This window comes from Chelonoidis abingdonii, chromosome 2 (genome assembly GCF_003597395.2).
Source record: "Chelonoidis abingdonii isolate Lonesome George chromosome 2, CheloAbing_2.0, whole genome shotgun sequence".
NCBI lineage: Eukaryota > Metazoa > Chordata > Testudines > Testudinidae > Chelonoidis > Chelonoidis abingdonii.
Window position 1 is genome coordinate 231,615,750 of NC_133770.1, and position 15,347 is coordinate 231,631,096.

Sequence of the window (15,347 nt, forward strand, 5' to 3'; positions counted from 1 at the left end):
CAGACAAGCCTTCTCCGTCTCCCCCATAGTAGGTAACTTTTCAATGCCTGCATTTGCAAGACATTTGGTACTGCAGCATTGAAGGGCATTGCCACTGAAGGCATTGCATAACAAACGATCTGCCCCATCCTGCGGTTGCTATTGTCAGGAGATAGATATCATCCATTGTTACCTTGTAGAACATCAGGAATGTAAAAGGGGGCAGGACATGGCAGATTTTTGCTACTGGCCAGGCGGCGGGATGGGAGGAGGTATAGCGAACGAGTTATTCAGGTTCGATCTGGCAAAGCAGGATTCGTTCCCTGCTACATTAAGCAACGCGATGCGGGGGATGGTGATGTAGTATCACTAGCAGCTGATCCGTATATGATTAGGAGCCATGCGGCTGTTAGCGTGATGTGAAAGAGGGGGTTGGGCTTTGCAGGCTCCTCTTAAACGCGAGCAAGGCATCATATAGATCAACTGTGTATATGAACTGGCGGAGAAGTCAAAATTTAAAGCCCTCACGTTACCATCGCCGCAGCCGTGGACTACGTTTGGCCGTACCTGCGTTCTGTGTGTGTTGCCACACCAATACACAGACACTGATATTTAAACGCTAACAAAATGCGACCTTGTATAGAGATCACATGTGCTCTGTAAGGTGGATAGGTGTTTCTATGTGAAAGAGTACTATCATTGCTCTGTAAAAGGTATCTTTCCACATACTTATCACCCTTAGGTTTGCCTTCCCATGCAGTGCCACATTCTTCATAGAAGTTTCCTATGCCATCACGAGGTGTTGCTGTGATACGGCGGAGGAAGAAGAAGAAGATTGCGAGGATGAAATGTTCACAGGAATTATTACCAAGCTTAACACGCATGAGAGTGGATAAACAGAATATTGGAAGGATGTGTAGCAAAGTACAGAAAGATCCAGTGAACGATTTCTGAGAGGGCTGGCAGGAAGACCAGCGTTTGGAAAATCACACGCTAGGATTCTGCTGCGTTCTCAAACTGAAATCCCTCCAACGCATGGGTGGATGCTTCAGGAAGAAGCAGCACAGTTAGGCAGAGTGGCCACAATCAGCCCCTGTAAACCTCTCCTGCAATGCCCCACGTCCCATATCTCCCCTCACCCAGAGACGTGAAGAAGCGCTGTGGTGGAAGGCTTTCTGCACCCGCCGTACTCCTCCACACAACCCTGCCAGAGTTCAACGGAAAAGGCTGAATTACGCTACAATGTGCTTAGGTAGCCTTCTTCCCCTTCCAAAAGGAACGCCAGTCAGGGACACTTCCTAATCTGCTGCCTTTTTTATAGTTCCTTTGTAATACAAAATACATCGAAAGGGGGAGGGTGGGTTCCTTACAGGAAATCTAGTAAGGAAAAACTCATGATTTTTAACAGATGCATAATTACTTTTAATGAATAATAAATGATTTTAAACGATACAGAATTTATTCCTTCGCCAACTGTAATGAAAAGGGGGAGGTGGGTTGCTGAACACTGAATAAGTCCATCAAGTGCGGGGAGGGTTCATCAAGGAAGCAACAGTCACACCGTACCCTGGGCCGTGCTGAAACTTGTTTCAAGCTTCTCTGATGCGCCAGCGCCTCCAGGTGTGCTCTTCTAATCGCCCTGGTCCTGGCTGCTCGTACTCAGCGGCCAGGTGATTTTGCCTCAGCCTCCCACCCAGCCATAAATGTCTCCCCCTTAGTCTCACAAAGATTGTGGAGCACACAGCAAGCAGCAATAGCAAGCGGGACATTGGTTTGGCTGAGGTCTGAGCGAGAAGTAATGATCGCCAGCGACCCTTTAAACGGCCAAATGCACATCTACCACCATCCGGCACTTGCTCAGCCCTGTAGTTGAACAGCTCCTGACCACTGTCCAGGCTGCCAGTGTATGGCTTCATGAGCCATGGCATCAGGGTAGGCTGGGTCCCCCAGGATACTATAGGCATTTGAACATTCCCAACGGTTATTTTCTGGTCTGGGAAGTAATTCCCTTGCTGCAGCCGTTTAAACAGACTAGTGCTCCTGAAGACGCGAGCGTCATGAACCCTCCTGGCCATCCACGTGGATGTGAGTGAAACGTCCCTTGTGGTCCACCAGTGCTTGCAGCACCATTGAAAAGTACCCCTTGCGGTTCACGTACTGGGTCCCTGGTGTTCTGGGCCAAGATAGGTATGGGTTCCATCTATGGCCCCACCACAGTTCGGGAAAACCATTGCAGCAAAGCCATCCACTATCACCTGCACGTTTCCAGAGTCACAACTTTCGTAGCAGCAGCTTAACGATTGCTTTGGCTACTTGCATCACTGCAGCCCCCACAGTAGATTTGCCATCCAAATTGATTCCGACTGACCGGTAGCTGTCTGGCGTTGCAAGCTTCCAGAGGGCTATTGCCACTCGCTTCTCCACTGTGAGGGCTGCTCTCATGTTTGTATTACGGCGTTTCAGGGCAGGGGAAAGCATGTCACAAAGTTCTAAGAAAGTGCTCTACGCATGCAAAGTTTCGCAGCCACTGCGAATCGTCCCACACCGTCAAAACCAATGCGGTCCCACCAGTCTGTGCTTGTTTCCGTGCCCAAATTCGGCGTTCAATGGGTAGTAGATGCCCGTTAATAGCAGTAGCTCCAAAACGCTGGGCCAGCGGTTATGGAGAATTCTGCCTCCATCTCGTCATCGCTGTCCTCGCCACTCAGCAATAGCTTGCCTCCTCCTCTCCTCTGCCCTTTGCAGTTCATTGTTCAGTATAGTCAGCACGAGAGTACGCGAGGTGTTGACAACGTCAGGATACCGTTTGTGATCTCAGGGTCCATGATTGCTGTGCTACGGCGTTTGCCTCAATGCACTCCGCGAAAAACGCGCCAAAGGGTTGTCTGCTGCCCTCACAAAGGGAGGGGTGAGGCTGTACCAGCACCCCGCGGGCAATGTTTTCTGCCCCATCAGGCACGTGCTTCTCACCCGAAGTGGGAACTATGGATAGCTGAGGAACAGCTACCCACAGTGCACCGCTCCTGAAAATCGATGGTAGCCTTGGACCATAGGACACAAAGCAATCGATTTTGTGATCGCATTGTGGACGCGCAAAACCGATTTATAACATCGGTTTCGTAATATCGGTTTAAACTACTTCGAAATAATCGTGCCAGTGTAGACGTACCCTAAGAGTTGAGGTCTAACTGCCACTATAACACCTCTCTTCAGTTGCTCACAACTTTTCAACCAATTCCTTATGGGTTGAGCTGAAAGACTTGTCTGCCTGTGTGTAACCCTTGCACAATCTGGCTACCTGTCACACCATGATTATATGTAATATTTCTACTGCAACCACCGGTTTGCCTAAAGTTTTCCTAAGGCTACTTACAAAACTATGGATTTACGCAATCGTCTATAGAACTCAAATGCCTCACTTTAGGCACCAGAGGGCAATGGGAAGGTAAGCCTCCAGTCCCTCCTCACCAGTACATGGGGCTCTGGGTCTCTTCTCTGGCATTGACTTCACCCTGCAGAAACCCAACTGCAAACCAAGCAGGTTGTTTTCTGTTATCCAGGAGAATATTCTCAGACCCTTCTGCAACTTCATTTTTGTGAGAAAGCCTGATTAAAGAAAGTCTTGTTTTTCACTCTAACAAGTCTAGGATCTGTCTTGACCATAAGTGTCAGAGTTCCAAAGCCCAGAGCTTTCCACTGAGAATGCTCTACATTCCATCCTAAAAACATCATCCTGTGGTCGCCTGGCATAGCAAACTCAAAGGTTGCAGAGTGCCAGCTACCTCTGACCAGGTTGCAACAATGAGTCCAAACAATGAGACGATATACCTTGATTATTTGTGGGCAAGTTTCGACAGAGCTATTATGTCCTTGAAGTGCTTTCCTCTTCTAACTAGCATCATCTGCATATTTCTCACATTTAACTTCAGACAGATGTTTTTCATTCAGATTCCAATTTCCTTCATATAGTGGAAAAGTTTGAAGAGCTCATTGTCTGCATTGGATGAGAAAGATACACATAGCTGTGTCTCATTGGCAAATTGATGGTTCTGCACGTTGCCTTCTTATAATCTTACTAAATTACTTTAATTGATGTTGAATAAGACTGGTGACAAGATTAAAGTTAGGATTAAGATTTCCTCTTTGAAGAGAAGAAAGAGCAGATGCTCCTCACAAATCTCCAGAATCTGTCTAAGAGAAGTTAGCTAAAACAGCTTAATGTGTTCACAGCAACACCTGCAAAGAGCAGCATTTTGCTGTTTATGATGTCAGCTGCATCTGTTATTTCAAGCAAAATTAGCATGGCCATGGGAAAAATCCATCAGTGCAATTAATGCCATCCCAGCACAAGGAAAAATCTATGGCCACCAGAGTTAAGGACAAAAAGAAGGAGTTTTTTAAATATATTAGGAACAGAAAGAATCCTGACAATGGTATTGGTCCATTACTAGAAGGAAATGGTAGAATTAGCAATAATAATGTAGAAAAGACAGAAGTGTTTAACAAATATTTTGATTCTGTATATGGAGAAAAACAGTACATACAGTCTCATCATATGCGGATGATAACACACTTTCCCTGCACTAGTATTTCTGGAGGATGTTCAACAAAAGCTACCAAAGTTACACATTTTTAAATTGGGCGGTCCAGATAACTTGCCCCCAGGAGTTTTACAAGTTTTCAATAATCCTCGAAGCACTGGGGAAGTTCCAGAAGACTGGAAGAAAGCTAATTTTGTGCCATTTTTTAAAAACGGTAAACAGGATGACCTGGTTAATATTAGGCCTATCAGCCTGACATCTATTCCAGGCAAGATAATGGAGTGGCTGATATGAGACCCAATTAAAGAATTAAAGGAGGGCGAGTAATAATGCAAATCAACATGGGTTTATGAAATCCATGTTAAACTAATTTGATATCTGTTTTTGGTGAGATTACAAATTTGGTTGATTAGACATAATACTGTTGACATAATAATATTTAAACTTTTGTACAGCATTTGACTTGATACTGCACAACATTTTGATTAATACCCTAGAATGACATAAAACTAACATGGCACACATTAAACGGATTAAAAACTGGCTAACTGATCGGTCTCAAAATGCAACCATAAATGAGGAATCAATATCAAGCAAGTATGTTTCCAGTGGCATCCTGCAGGGATCTGCTCTTGGTCCTATGCTATTTTTTACATTTTTATCAATGACATGGAAGAAAACATTAAATTGACACTGATAAAGTTTGCAGATGACACAAAACTGGGGGAAATCGTAAATAATGAAGAGGATCAGTCATTGATTCAGAGCAATCCAGACTGTCTGTTACACTTGGCACAAGCAAACAATGTGCATTTTAATTTGACTGTATGTTAATGTAAACATCCAAGAACAAGGAATGCAAGTCATACTTACAGTTTGGGGGACTCCATACTGGTAAGCTGTGATTGAAAAAGATTTGAGAGTCATGGTAGATAATCAGTTGAACATGAGCTCCCAGTGTGACACTGTGGCCAAAAAGTGGGATCCAGAAACAGGAGAATCTCAAGTAGGAGTAAAGAGGTTATTTTACCTCTGTATTTAACACTAATGTCTGGAATACTCAGTCCAGTTCTGGTGCCAAGAAAGATGTTGATAATTGGAGAAGAATCAGAGAACAGCCGCAAGAATGATTAGAGTATAAGAAAACATGCCTTAGAGCAACAGACTCAAAAAGCTCAATCTATTTATCTTAACAAAGAAAAGGTTAAAGAGTGACTTGACTATAGTCTATATATAATCACATAGAGAATATTTAATAATGCGCTCATCAATCTAGCAGAGAAAGGTATAACATGATCCACAGTTGGATGTTGAAGCTAGACAAATTCAGACAGTAAATAAGGTGTACATTTTTAGCAGTGAGGGTAATTAACCATTGGATTCTCCATCACTGACAATTTTTTAAATCAAGATTTAGATGTTTTTTCTGAGAAATATATCCTAGGATAATTTGAGGAAGTTCTGCGGCCTGTGTTATACAAGATGTCAGACTAGATGTTCAATGAATGCATATTTTAAAAGCATTCTTTTCCCTTTACATTCTGATAAAAAAATTTGTGTACACAACAGCAAAAAACACCACAAATAAATACATTAAAAAATTGCTAAAACAATTGTGTTCAAACTTGGTTGTTTTGTAAGATTTAAGGAGCTATAAGGAATAAGATGGGTTTGAAGAAAACTGTTTCAGTGGTGCTACAGTCATACTATTTAAAGTGAGAAATTCTTATATGCAGCCAAATGTAACATAGGGGTTTTCTTTTGATGGAAAAATATCAAAAAAGTTGTAAGTTCTTAGTATGTTGGGAAAAAGAATAAATCTAATGTAATTACCTGCAAAGATTACTACTCTATAATCAAACAGAGATCCAGAGAAATGACTTTCTGATCTGTAGAATTTAAGGCAATGACATTTTAAATAATTTGACTCAATAAAAATATTCTACAAAGTGTCTTGTGCAGTTCTCTGAGCAAACACCTCTATGTATAGGACGCCTTATCTGGCTTTCCTGTAACGTTTAATGATCTGTTGTGTTTGTGAACAGAAGTATTTTTGCAACAAAGAGTCCTGTGGCACCTTAAAGACTAATGTATGTATTGGCAAAAAGAACAGGAGTATTTGTGGCACCTTAGAGACTAACAAATTTATTTCAGCATAAACTTTTGTGGGCTACAGCTTACTTCTTCAGATGCACAGAGTGGAATACACAGACAGAAGATATTTATACATACAGAGAACATGAAAAGGTAAAAGTACCCATACCAATGGTAAGAATCCAATCAATTGAGATGAGCTATCATCAGCAGGAGAAAAAAAAGAATCTTTGAAGTGATAATTGAGATGACCCATAGAAGGTGTGAGGAGAACTTAACATGGGGAAATCGATTCAATTAGCATAATGACCCAACCATTCCCAGTCTCTGTTTAAACCTACGTTAATTGTATCTAATTTGCATATTAATTCGAGCTCAGCAGTCTCTCTTTGGAGTCTGTTTTTGAAGTTTTTTTGTTGCAAAAGTGCCACTTTCAAGTCTGTCACTGAGTTGTTAGCGAGGTTGAAGTGTGCTCCCAGTGGATGTATTGGAACATACGCTTTTGTGGGTGAATGCCCACTTTGTCAGAAGTATTTTTGATGACTCAGAGTTATGTTTCAATATTGAATGATGTCCAGATTTTAAGTCTAAATTAGTTGTGCTGCGGTCATTTAATTGGTTACTGGGTTTATATGGAGATATACCTATCTCACAGAACTGGAAGGGACCCTGAAGTCCAGCCCCCTGCCTTCAGTAGCAGGCCCAAAGTACTGATTTTTGCCACAGATCCCTAAGTGGCCCCCTCAAGGATTGAACTCACAACCCTGGGTTTAGCAAGCCAATGCTCAAGCCAGTGAGCTATCCCCCCAGTATCAATGTAATTGCATAGGTTATTAGGGTTGGAAGGGACCTCAGGAGACTGTCTAGTCCAACCCCTGCTCAAAGCAGGACCAATCCCCAAATGGCCCCCCTCAAGGATTGAACTCACAACCCTTGGTTTAACAGGCCAATGCTCAAACCACTGAGCTATCCCTTCCCCCATAAAACAGGACAAATCCCCAGACAGATTTTACCCCAGATCCCTAACTGGCCCCCTCAAGGATTGAACTCACAATCCTGGTTAAAAACAAAAAAAAACAAAAAACACACAACCCTGGGATTAGGAGGCCAATGCTCAAACCACTGAACTATCCCTCCTCCCTAAACCCATTGCCTTCTCTGAGGTATGAACTCAGGACCTTCAGATTATGAGACTGACACACTGTCAACTGCGCTAAAAAGGCTTATTGACTGATCATTTCCTGAATATACAGTGCTTTTATTTTTCCTACCGTAGTTGTATTTGTTCGCATATTTTTTATCAAGTCATTTTTTTCTTTTAAAAATCAAAAGCACGTTTTTCATGAGAGCACGAGCCAAGACTGTTGCTGGTGCATCACACCCGTTGATTTCCGTACGGGTCACAGGCCCAGCCCTGCCGCACCAGGGAACATCACACAGTCACGGCTTCTTTACACAGACAAAGAAGAAAAGGAGGGCGAGGGGCTCCCACCTCACCGTTCCCCCGTGTGCAGAGCAGGAGGGTCGAGGTCAATAGGGTCTCAGTGAGGAGCAGCCGATGATGACCTCCACACGTCTTCCCCCACAACCCGGAGGGAAGACATGCCCCGGGCAATGCCACGCCATGGGACCCAGTTGAGAGGCCTCCCTCCAAGCCGCGGCCGCCGCAGTCCCGGGGCTGGCTGCAGCCGGCAGAGGGTGAAGAGGACGGGACACGCCAGTCTAGGGGCCGCGCCCCCGCAGCCTGGCCAAGAGGGGGATGAGCCCCCACGTCGCGCTGCGGCAGCAGCTCCCCGTGGAGCGACCCCACGACAGCCCCGCCAGCCGCACACGGGGGACGCGGGCGCCTCCCTTCTCACCTCGCTCCGGCAGCGGCTCCGACTCTAGTCCTGCGTCGGGTTTTCTCCTCCACCTGCCGCCCCCGCGGAGTCCGGGTCCCGCCAGGGCGGCTCGGCTCCCCTCCCCCGGGGCCAAGGACACGGGTGGTATCGGCGCTACCTCGTTTCTGAGGCAAAATCCTCCGGACTCCCCATTGGGTGCGACACGCTCCGCGCGCCGCTTCCGGTGGTAGGAAGCTGGCGGTGCGCACGCGCTGGCCGGTGCAGGGCGGAGCCGATCGCGGGAGTTCCGGGGCGGCCCTGAGTGACGCGCCCCCGGCAGGACCTGTGCGTTCTGTGCCGCGGGGCTCCTCTGTAGGGGCCGGGAGCGCTGCAGCCGGCGGTGCGCAGAGCCCGGGTGTGGGGCGTTGTCAGCGCGAGAGCCCGGCACTGGCAGCGTCGTGCCCAGCTCCGCTCCGGAGACCGCGGCCAGCCGCCAGAGTCAGCGCTGCCCTCCCGCAGCACCCGGGGTGCCTCCTGCCCAGGTTTCCCGTGGTGGCCCCGTTTTTCAGGCCGCTGTCCTGAGAAATCTGTCGGCGAGCTCATTACGCGCTGCCAGCTTCTCCAGGCTTATGGAAGAAATCACAGAATCTCGCGTAAAAGAATGAAGGAGCATGAGGGCATTTAGTTTTCATAGGTAAAAGGGAAAGAAATAATGCATTCTCTACTCTTTTGTAGACAGCCGTGGTTTGCTTCAGCACCTTATGTCTAGGAAAGGCAGAGACTGTTAATTTTTAATCCCAATGTGCAACACTGGAACAATACATGATTTTACACCACCTAAGTGGGATCTGCATAGGTGTGGTGTAGAATCGGGGCCTATTGTTCCACTGTTAAGCTTAAAGAAGGGGAAAGGGTTGGGTACACTTGCAAGTAATAGAAGCATTAAAGGCAGCCCAGGCACACCTACTCAACCACCACATCTTGGCAAGGCACTAAGAGTGCTGGAACCTCGCACGCTGGCGCGTCCTGGTAAGTCCACCCTCCACAAGACCATGATGCTATTGCCCATCTTAGGCCACGTTACACTACGCGCAAAATCGATTTTAAGACTACGCAATCTTCAAGCTTCAAAATAGCCGTAGCTGAAGATCGAAATCTAAAATCGATTACTTACCCGTCTTCACCGCACGGGATCGATGTGCGCGGGCTCGCCATGTCGATTCCGGAACTCCGTTTGTTTTGGTGGCGTTCCGGAATCGATCTAAGCGCGCTCTGGGATCGATATAGCCCGTCCAGATCAGACACGATATATCGATCCCCGAGCAATCGATTTTAACGCGCCGATACGGCGCGTAGTCTAGACAAGATGTCAGCTGAAACACACCCAGTGTGACTAAGGTGTTGCCTTAGTTCACCTCAGCTGGCCTCTGGAAACGTCCCATAATCACATTAAGTCAAGTGGCCACTCTTGTCATTGTTTTGGAATCGTTGTAGGAATACAGATGTGCCCATTCAAAGCTCCGTTTCTGACAGCCAGCTGCTTATCTGCCGCTGGACAAAGCAACCATTAGCATGGAATGTTGCTGTTGTGAGTGTGTGAGAGGGGGGTGGGGGGGTCTGCTGCTCTCTGAACTTACAAGACAGCATGCTGACATGCTCTCAGCCCCCCAAAAATCTTCTCTTTCTCCTTCCATGTACACAACACACTCCCTGTCACACTCTACCCCCCCCCATCCTATTTGAAAAGCATGTTGCAGGCACTTGCATGCTGGGATAGCTACCACAATGCACTGCTCTCTGTGGTGTTGCAAGAGCTGCTTGAATCTGACACTGCAGCACTTTCCCTACTGTGCTCTCTGAGGGATGGTTTAACTCACAGCGCTCTACATCTGCAAGTGTAGACATGCCCAAAGAAATCTAAAACAAGTGTGTATGTAGCTGTTAAGTGTGAGGCAATACAAACTGCTTGTATTGTTTTGTTCAGGCAAATAGAACACAGTCTAAATATGTGAATTTATTATGTGGCAGCATTAAGATGCATATAATTTTTAAGTACATGTCCATAATTTTTAAGAACATCTGGAGCAGAAACCTGCTAAACAACCAGTGGGGAAACTGGACAATCAAGATGCTAACAGAGTACTCAAGGGAGATAAGGCCATTGCAGAGAAACTAAATAAATTCTTTGCATCAGTCTTCACAGCTGAGGATGTGAGGGAGATTCCCAAAGTTGAGCCATTCTTTTTACATGACAAATCTGAGGAACTGTCCAAGATTGAGGTGTCATTAGAGGAGGTTTTTGAACAAACTGATAACATTAAACAGTAATAAGTTACCAGGACCAGATGGTATTCACCCAAGAGTTCTGAAGGAACTCAAATGTGAAATTGCAGAACAACTAACGTATCATTGAAATCAGTGTCTGTACCAGATGACTGGAGGTTAGCTAATGTGATGCCAATTTTTAAAAAGGGCTCCAGAGGTGATCCCGGCAATTCCAGGCCACTAAACCTGACTTCAGTACTGGGCAAACTGGTTGAAACTATAGTAAAGAATGGAATTGTCAGACATGTAGATAAACAATTTTGGGGGGAAGCGTCTACATGGTTTTTGTAAGAGGAAATCATTCCTCACAAATCTACTAGAATTCTTTGCAGGGGTCAATAAGCATGTGGACAAGGGTGAGCCAGTAGATATAGTGTGCTTAGGTGCAAATGAAAAAAGGTGGTGATGGCCAAGAGCTCCTTTCTGTTTTCCTCAGTAGGATTTAACTTCCACTTTTTAAAGGATGCCTTTTTGCCTCTCACTGCTTCTTTTGCTTTTTTATTTAACCATGGGGTGGTACTTTTTTGGTTTTCTTACTATGTGTTTTAATTTGAGGTATACATGTAAGTGGAGCCTCTACTATGATGTCTTTTTAAAGTTTCCATGAAGCTTGCAGAGATTTCACTTTTGGCACTGTATCTTTTAATTTCTGTTTAACTAAATTCCTTATTTGTGTGTGTAGTGCCTCTTTCTGAAATTAAATGCTACCGTGGTGGGCTGCTGTGGTGTTTTCCCTGCCACAGGGATATTAAATTTAATTATATTATGGTCAATATTACCAAGCAGTTCAGCTATATTTACCACTTGGACCAGATCCTGTGCTCCACTTAGGACTAAATCAAGAATTGCATTTCCTCTTGTGGGTTCCAGGACTAACTGCTCCAAGAAGCAGTCATTTAAGGTGTCAAGAAACTTTATCTCTGCATCCTGTCCTGAGGTGACCTGTACCAGTCAATAAGGGGATAGTTGAAATCCCCATTATTGAGTTTTTTATTTTTTTAGCCTCTCTAATCTCCTTGAGCATTTCACAGTCATTATCACCAACCTAGTCACATGGTCGATAGTACTGTATATCCCTACTGATATTTTCTTATTATTCAAGCATGGAATTACTATCCATAGAAATTCTATGGTACGGTTTGGTTCATTTAAGATTTTTACTTCATTTGATTCTACACTTTCTTTCACATATAGTGCCACTCCCCCACCAGCCTAACCTGTACTGTCCTTCCGATATATTTTGTGCCCTGGTATTACTGTGTACCATTGATTGTCCTCATTCCATCAATATCCTTATTTAATACAAGGCACTCTAGTTCACCCATTTTGTTATTTAGATGTCTAGCATTTATATATAAACACTTTAAAATTGTCACTTTTTAGTTATCTGCCATTAAGTGATGTAATTAAATGGAACTCCTTTTCATTTGACTGTCTCTTATCAGATCCTGCCTATATTTTATTTTTCATCCTTTCCTCCTTACTAGGACATAGAGAATTGTTACCTCAGTTCCCTAGAAACCAACCCAGGGTTACACTTATATTGGTTACCATTAATGTTACCTCAGTTTCCCTAGAAACCATCCCAGGGTTACACATATTGGTTTTATTAAATGTCGCTGTTGGATCAAACAGAAAAGGGATGGAGCTTATTCATGCATTCCCACATTCATTGCATTCATACTCTAATGCACCCACAAAGTCACACAGATGGAGAGTTACCAGAGACAGCAGAGAAGCCATGACATAGTAGATCTGGTGTGTCGGCCTGCGGTCATGGGTCCAGGCCGGCGAGCAGGTCAAAAAAACCAGCAGGCTTGTGTGCATGCCTTCTTCCTTTTATTGGAACTGGGCGGCTCCTGTCACAGAGTTTCCCTTCCGTGTCCATTACCAAGAAGCATTTCCAGGCCTTGTTCCTTTCATGCATACCAGGTTCTTCTTTTCTTTACAGCACCCCATGATCGCCTTCCCAAGGCAGATTACATCAGACACACCTGGCTCCAGGCTCTTTTCTCCTTGCAGGTCCTCTCTACCCAATCCCATATACACTCCCTTGTTCACACTCCCTTATTTCCCACACACAGTCTCTCTGATTGCGTGATGGAATATTACAAAGCTTGGAGGTTTATACAAGTGGTAACTGAAAAGGTCACAAAGCTTGCAAAAGTTACAAAACTTAAAAGGTTATGCTACCAATAACTAAAGTTACAAAGTTTCCAAAAGGTTACAGAACTTAATAATCATACTTAGCAATGACTGAAAAGTTACAAATCTTACAATCACATTCCAAGGGATTGAGCAGAGGCTTTACATAACAAGAATCTCCATTAATAGATCCTCCCCTCAGGGATGTCTCTGTCCAAACCACATGCTCCTCCGCACCTGTCGGCTTTCCCCCAGCCCTTAGTTTAAAAACTACTCTATGACCTTTTTAATTTTACACACCAGGAATCTGGTTCCATTTTGGCTTAGGTGGAGCCCATCCTTCCTGTATAGGCTCCCCCTTTCCCAAAAGGTTCCCAGTTCCTAATAAATCTAAACCTCTCCTCCCTACACTATCATTTCATCCATGCATTGAGACCCTACAGTTCTGCCTATCTAGCTGGCTTTGTATGTGGAACTGGAAGCTTTTCAGAGAATGCTACTATGGAGGTCTTGGACTTTAGTCTCTTACCTAGCAACCTAAATTTGGCCTCCAGGACCTCTTTTCTATCCTTTCCTATGTCATTGGTATCTATATGTACCACAATCACCAGCTCCTTCCCAGCACTACACATAAGTCTATCTATATATCTCGAGAGATCCAATGGTTTCAGCGTCAAAGTGGTCAAAGTGGATGACGCTGTTGTGGTTACAGGCATCGGTGCTGACATCTGAGTGCTCTTTGCTATTGGAGCAGGTGGTGGCACCATAGCCTGTGGAGAGCACCTTGGTGCTGTGTCTTTGGGCGGTTCCCTCGATGTCATAGCAAAGGAGGTGAGCGTCTGTTTGCCTCTTGACTCCAATCCTGCCCGCTTGTGGTCACTGGCTTTCACGATACGCATGGTACCGGAGGATCCTGATGCCTCATATGTACTCAGCTGTGGTACAGTCAGTACTGAAGATACAGAATGAGCCTTTTCGGTGGCTTTTTCAGGAGGGAAGTTGATGCTGTTTTCATGGCTACCTTTTTGGCAAAGTGAGTCTTCCTCTGTGAAGAGGGTTAAAGTCTCTGGAGATCGTTGTCCAAAGGGGGGCTGCTGTCATAGAGACTTCTCCATAAGTTTGAGATGCAAGTTTCTGTCCTTTCTGGCACAAGCCTTTAAATCAACTTGCTGCAGTGAGAGCACTTTTGTGGGATATATGTCTCACCTAAGCACCAGATATATTGAGAATGTCCATCCGATACTGGGATCACCTCCTAGCAGGAATGGCAGCACTTGAATCCCAGTGAACTGGGCATGGATCGAATTATGGCAGTTCAGCGCTAAGGGTGAACATGAACTATGCTAAAGGGTAGGAAAATATATTAATTTTTTTTCCAACGGAAAAAATAAACGGAAAGAAAAGTGTAAGTAAATCTAAGTACTGTACTAAAACCACTCGAAAAAAAAACTATTTTAAGCACTGAGGAAAGCTATTTATTTTTCACACTGCTGGGAGCACCAACTCAGGGCGAGGACAGTTGAGAAGGAACTGAGGGGAGTCTGGTCATGCATGGTAGATAGGCGTTGACAATGGTGTGTGATGGGGACAGTGTATGCGTGATCCAGAAGAGCCTGCTGCTGAAATTCTCCGATCAAAGGCACAGGGACATATATTCACCAGAAGTGGAGCACCCACAGGGACACTCTGTAAAAGCCTTCATTCTGCAGTTCCGTATTGTGCTAAATTTTCACCCTACTCTGGCATTTTTGTGGTCTGAGCTAGTGTGTTTCTTTGCTTTCTCACCCCATCTGTAATGTTTCCTGTGAATGGGTGATCCATTAGTGATTGATCAAACTAGACAATTACCTTCCTTGGTACTCTGTTTAATGAGTTACAATTCCAGGTTGCTTTTAATGGCTTATTAGAGAGGTTATTTACAGCCTAGGATTCTCCCAGTCAGCCAGCATTCATGTTACTTGTACAATTGGTTTTTTGGTTAAGGCCCAGAAGTGCTGCTATCAGGATAATGGAGTCCCATCTGATAAAAAACATCTTGTCTACTGCCAGGCCTGTCTCACCCAACATACTGCTACTTAACTTTCCATTACCTTTATTCACTTCTCCCATTAACTATATCCCCAGTACCTCTCTGTATCAGCAGTCTATTGCAAATGGATGCAACTGCAGGTTCCACAGGCCTCCAAACCAAGGGAGTCTGGGCAGAATTCTCTGTCATTGTGGCATAGGACTGCATCCCAGGCCTTCTCCCTGAAAACTAGTCCCTCAAACCTTCTGAGCCACCTTGCTTACAAATGCTTCCTAAGAGTCCCACCTGAGGTGGAATCACACTGGGCTTATAGTTTAACCTTTTGTGGAAAACAGTGCAGGAAAGCAAGGAACACAGGCTTAGCTAGGGAATTTATTAACAGTCAGTTTACTTTTTAAAAGTGCTAATTATCTG

General features: G+C 44.7%; 1 protein-coding gene and 1 non-coding gene across 5 annotated transcripts in view; both read right to left on the minus strand.

Moving 5' to 3' along the window:
- Positions 1-8,668, minus strand: part of LOC116830412 (DGAT1/2-independent enzyme synthesizing storage lipids-like) — a 39,692-nt gene extending 31,024 nt beyond the window's left edge. For 2 of the 4 annotated variants that reach the window (XM_075063029.1, XM_075063031.1), the window contains exon 1: positions 8,474-8,668. The gene's annotated coding sequence lies outside the window, so the exon portion shown is untranslated. The remainder of the gene's footprint in view (positions 1-8,473) is intronic. The other 2 variants (XM_075063032.1, XM_075063030.1) reach the window with 1 other exon arrangement.
- On the minus strand, positions 7,765-7,837 carry TRNAM-CAU (transfer RNA methionine (anticodon CAU)). Its single transcript has one exon. It is a non-coding gene; the product is annotated as a tRNA-Met (tRNA).
- Positions 8,669-15,347: the final 6,679 nt, after the last annotated feature.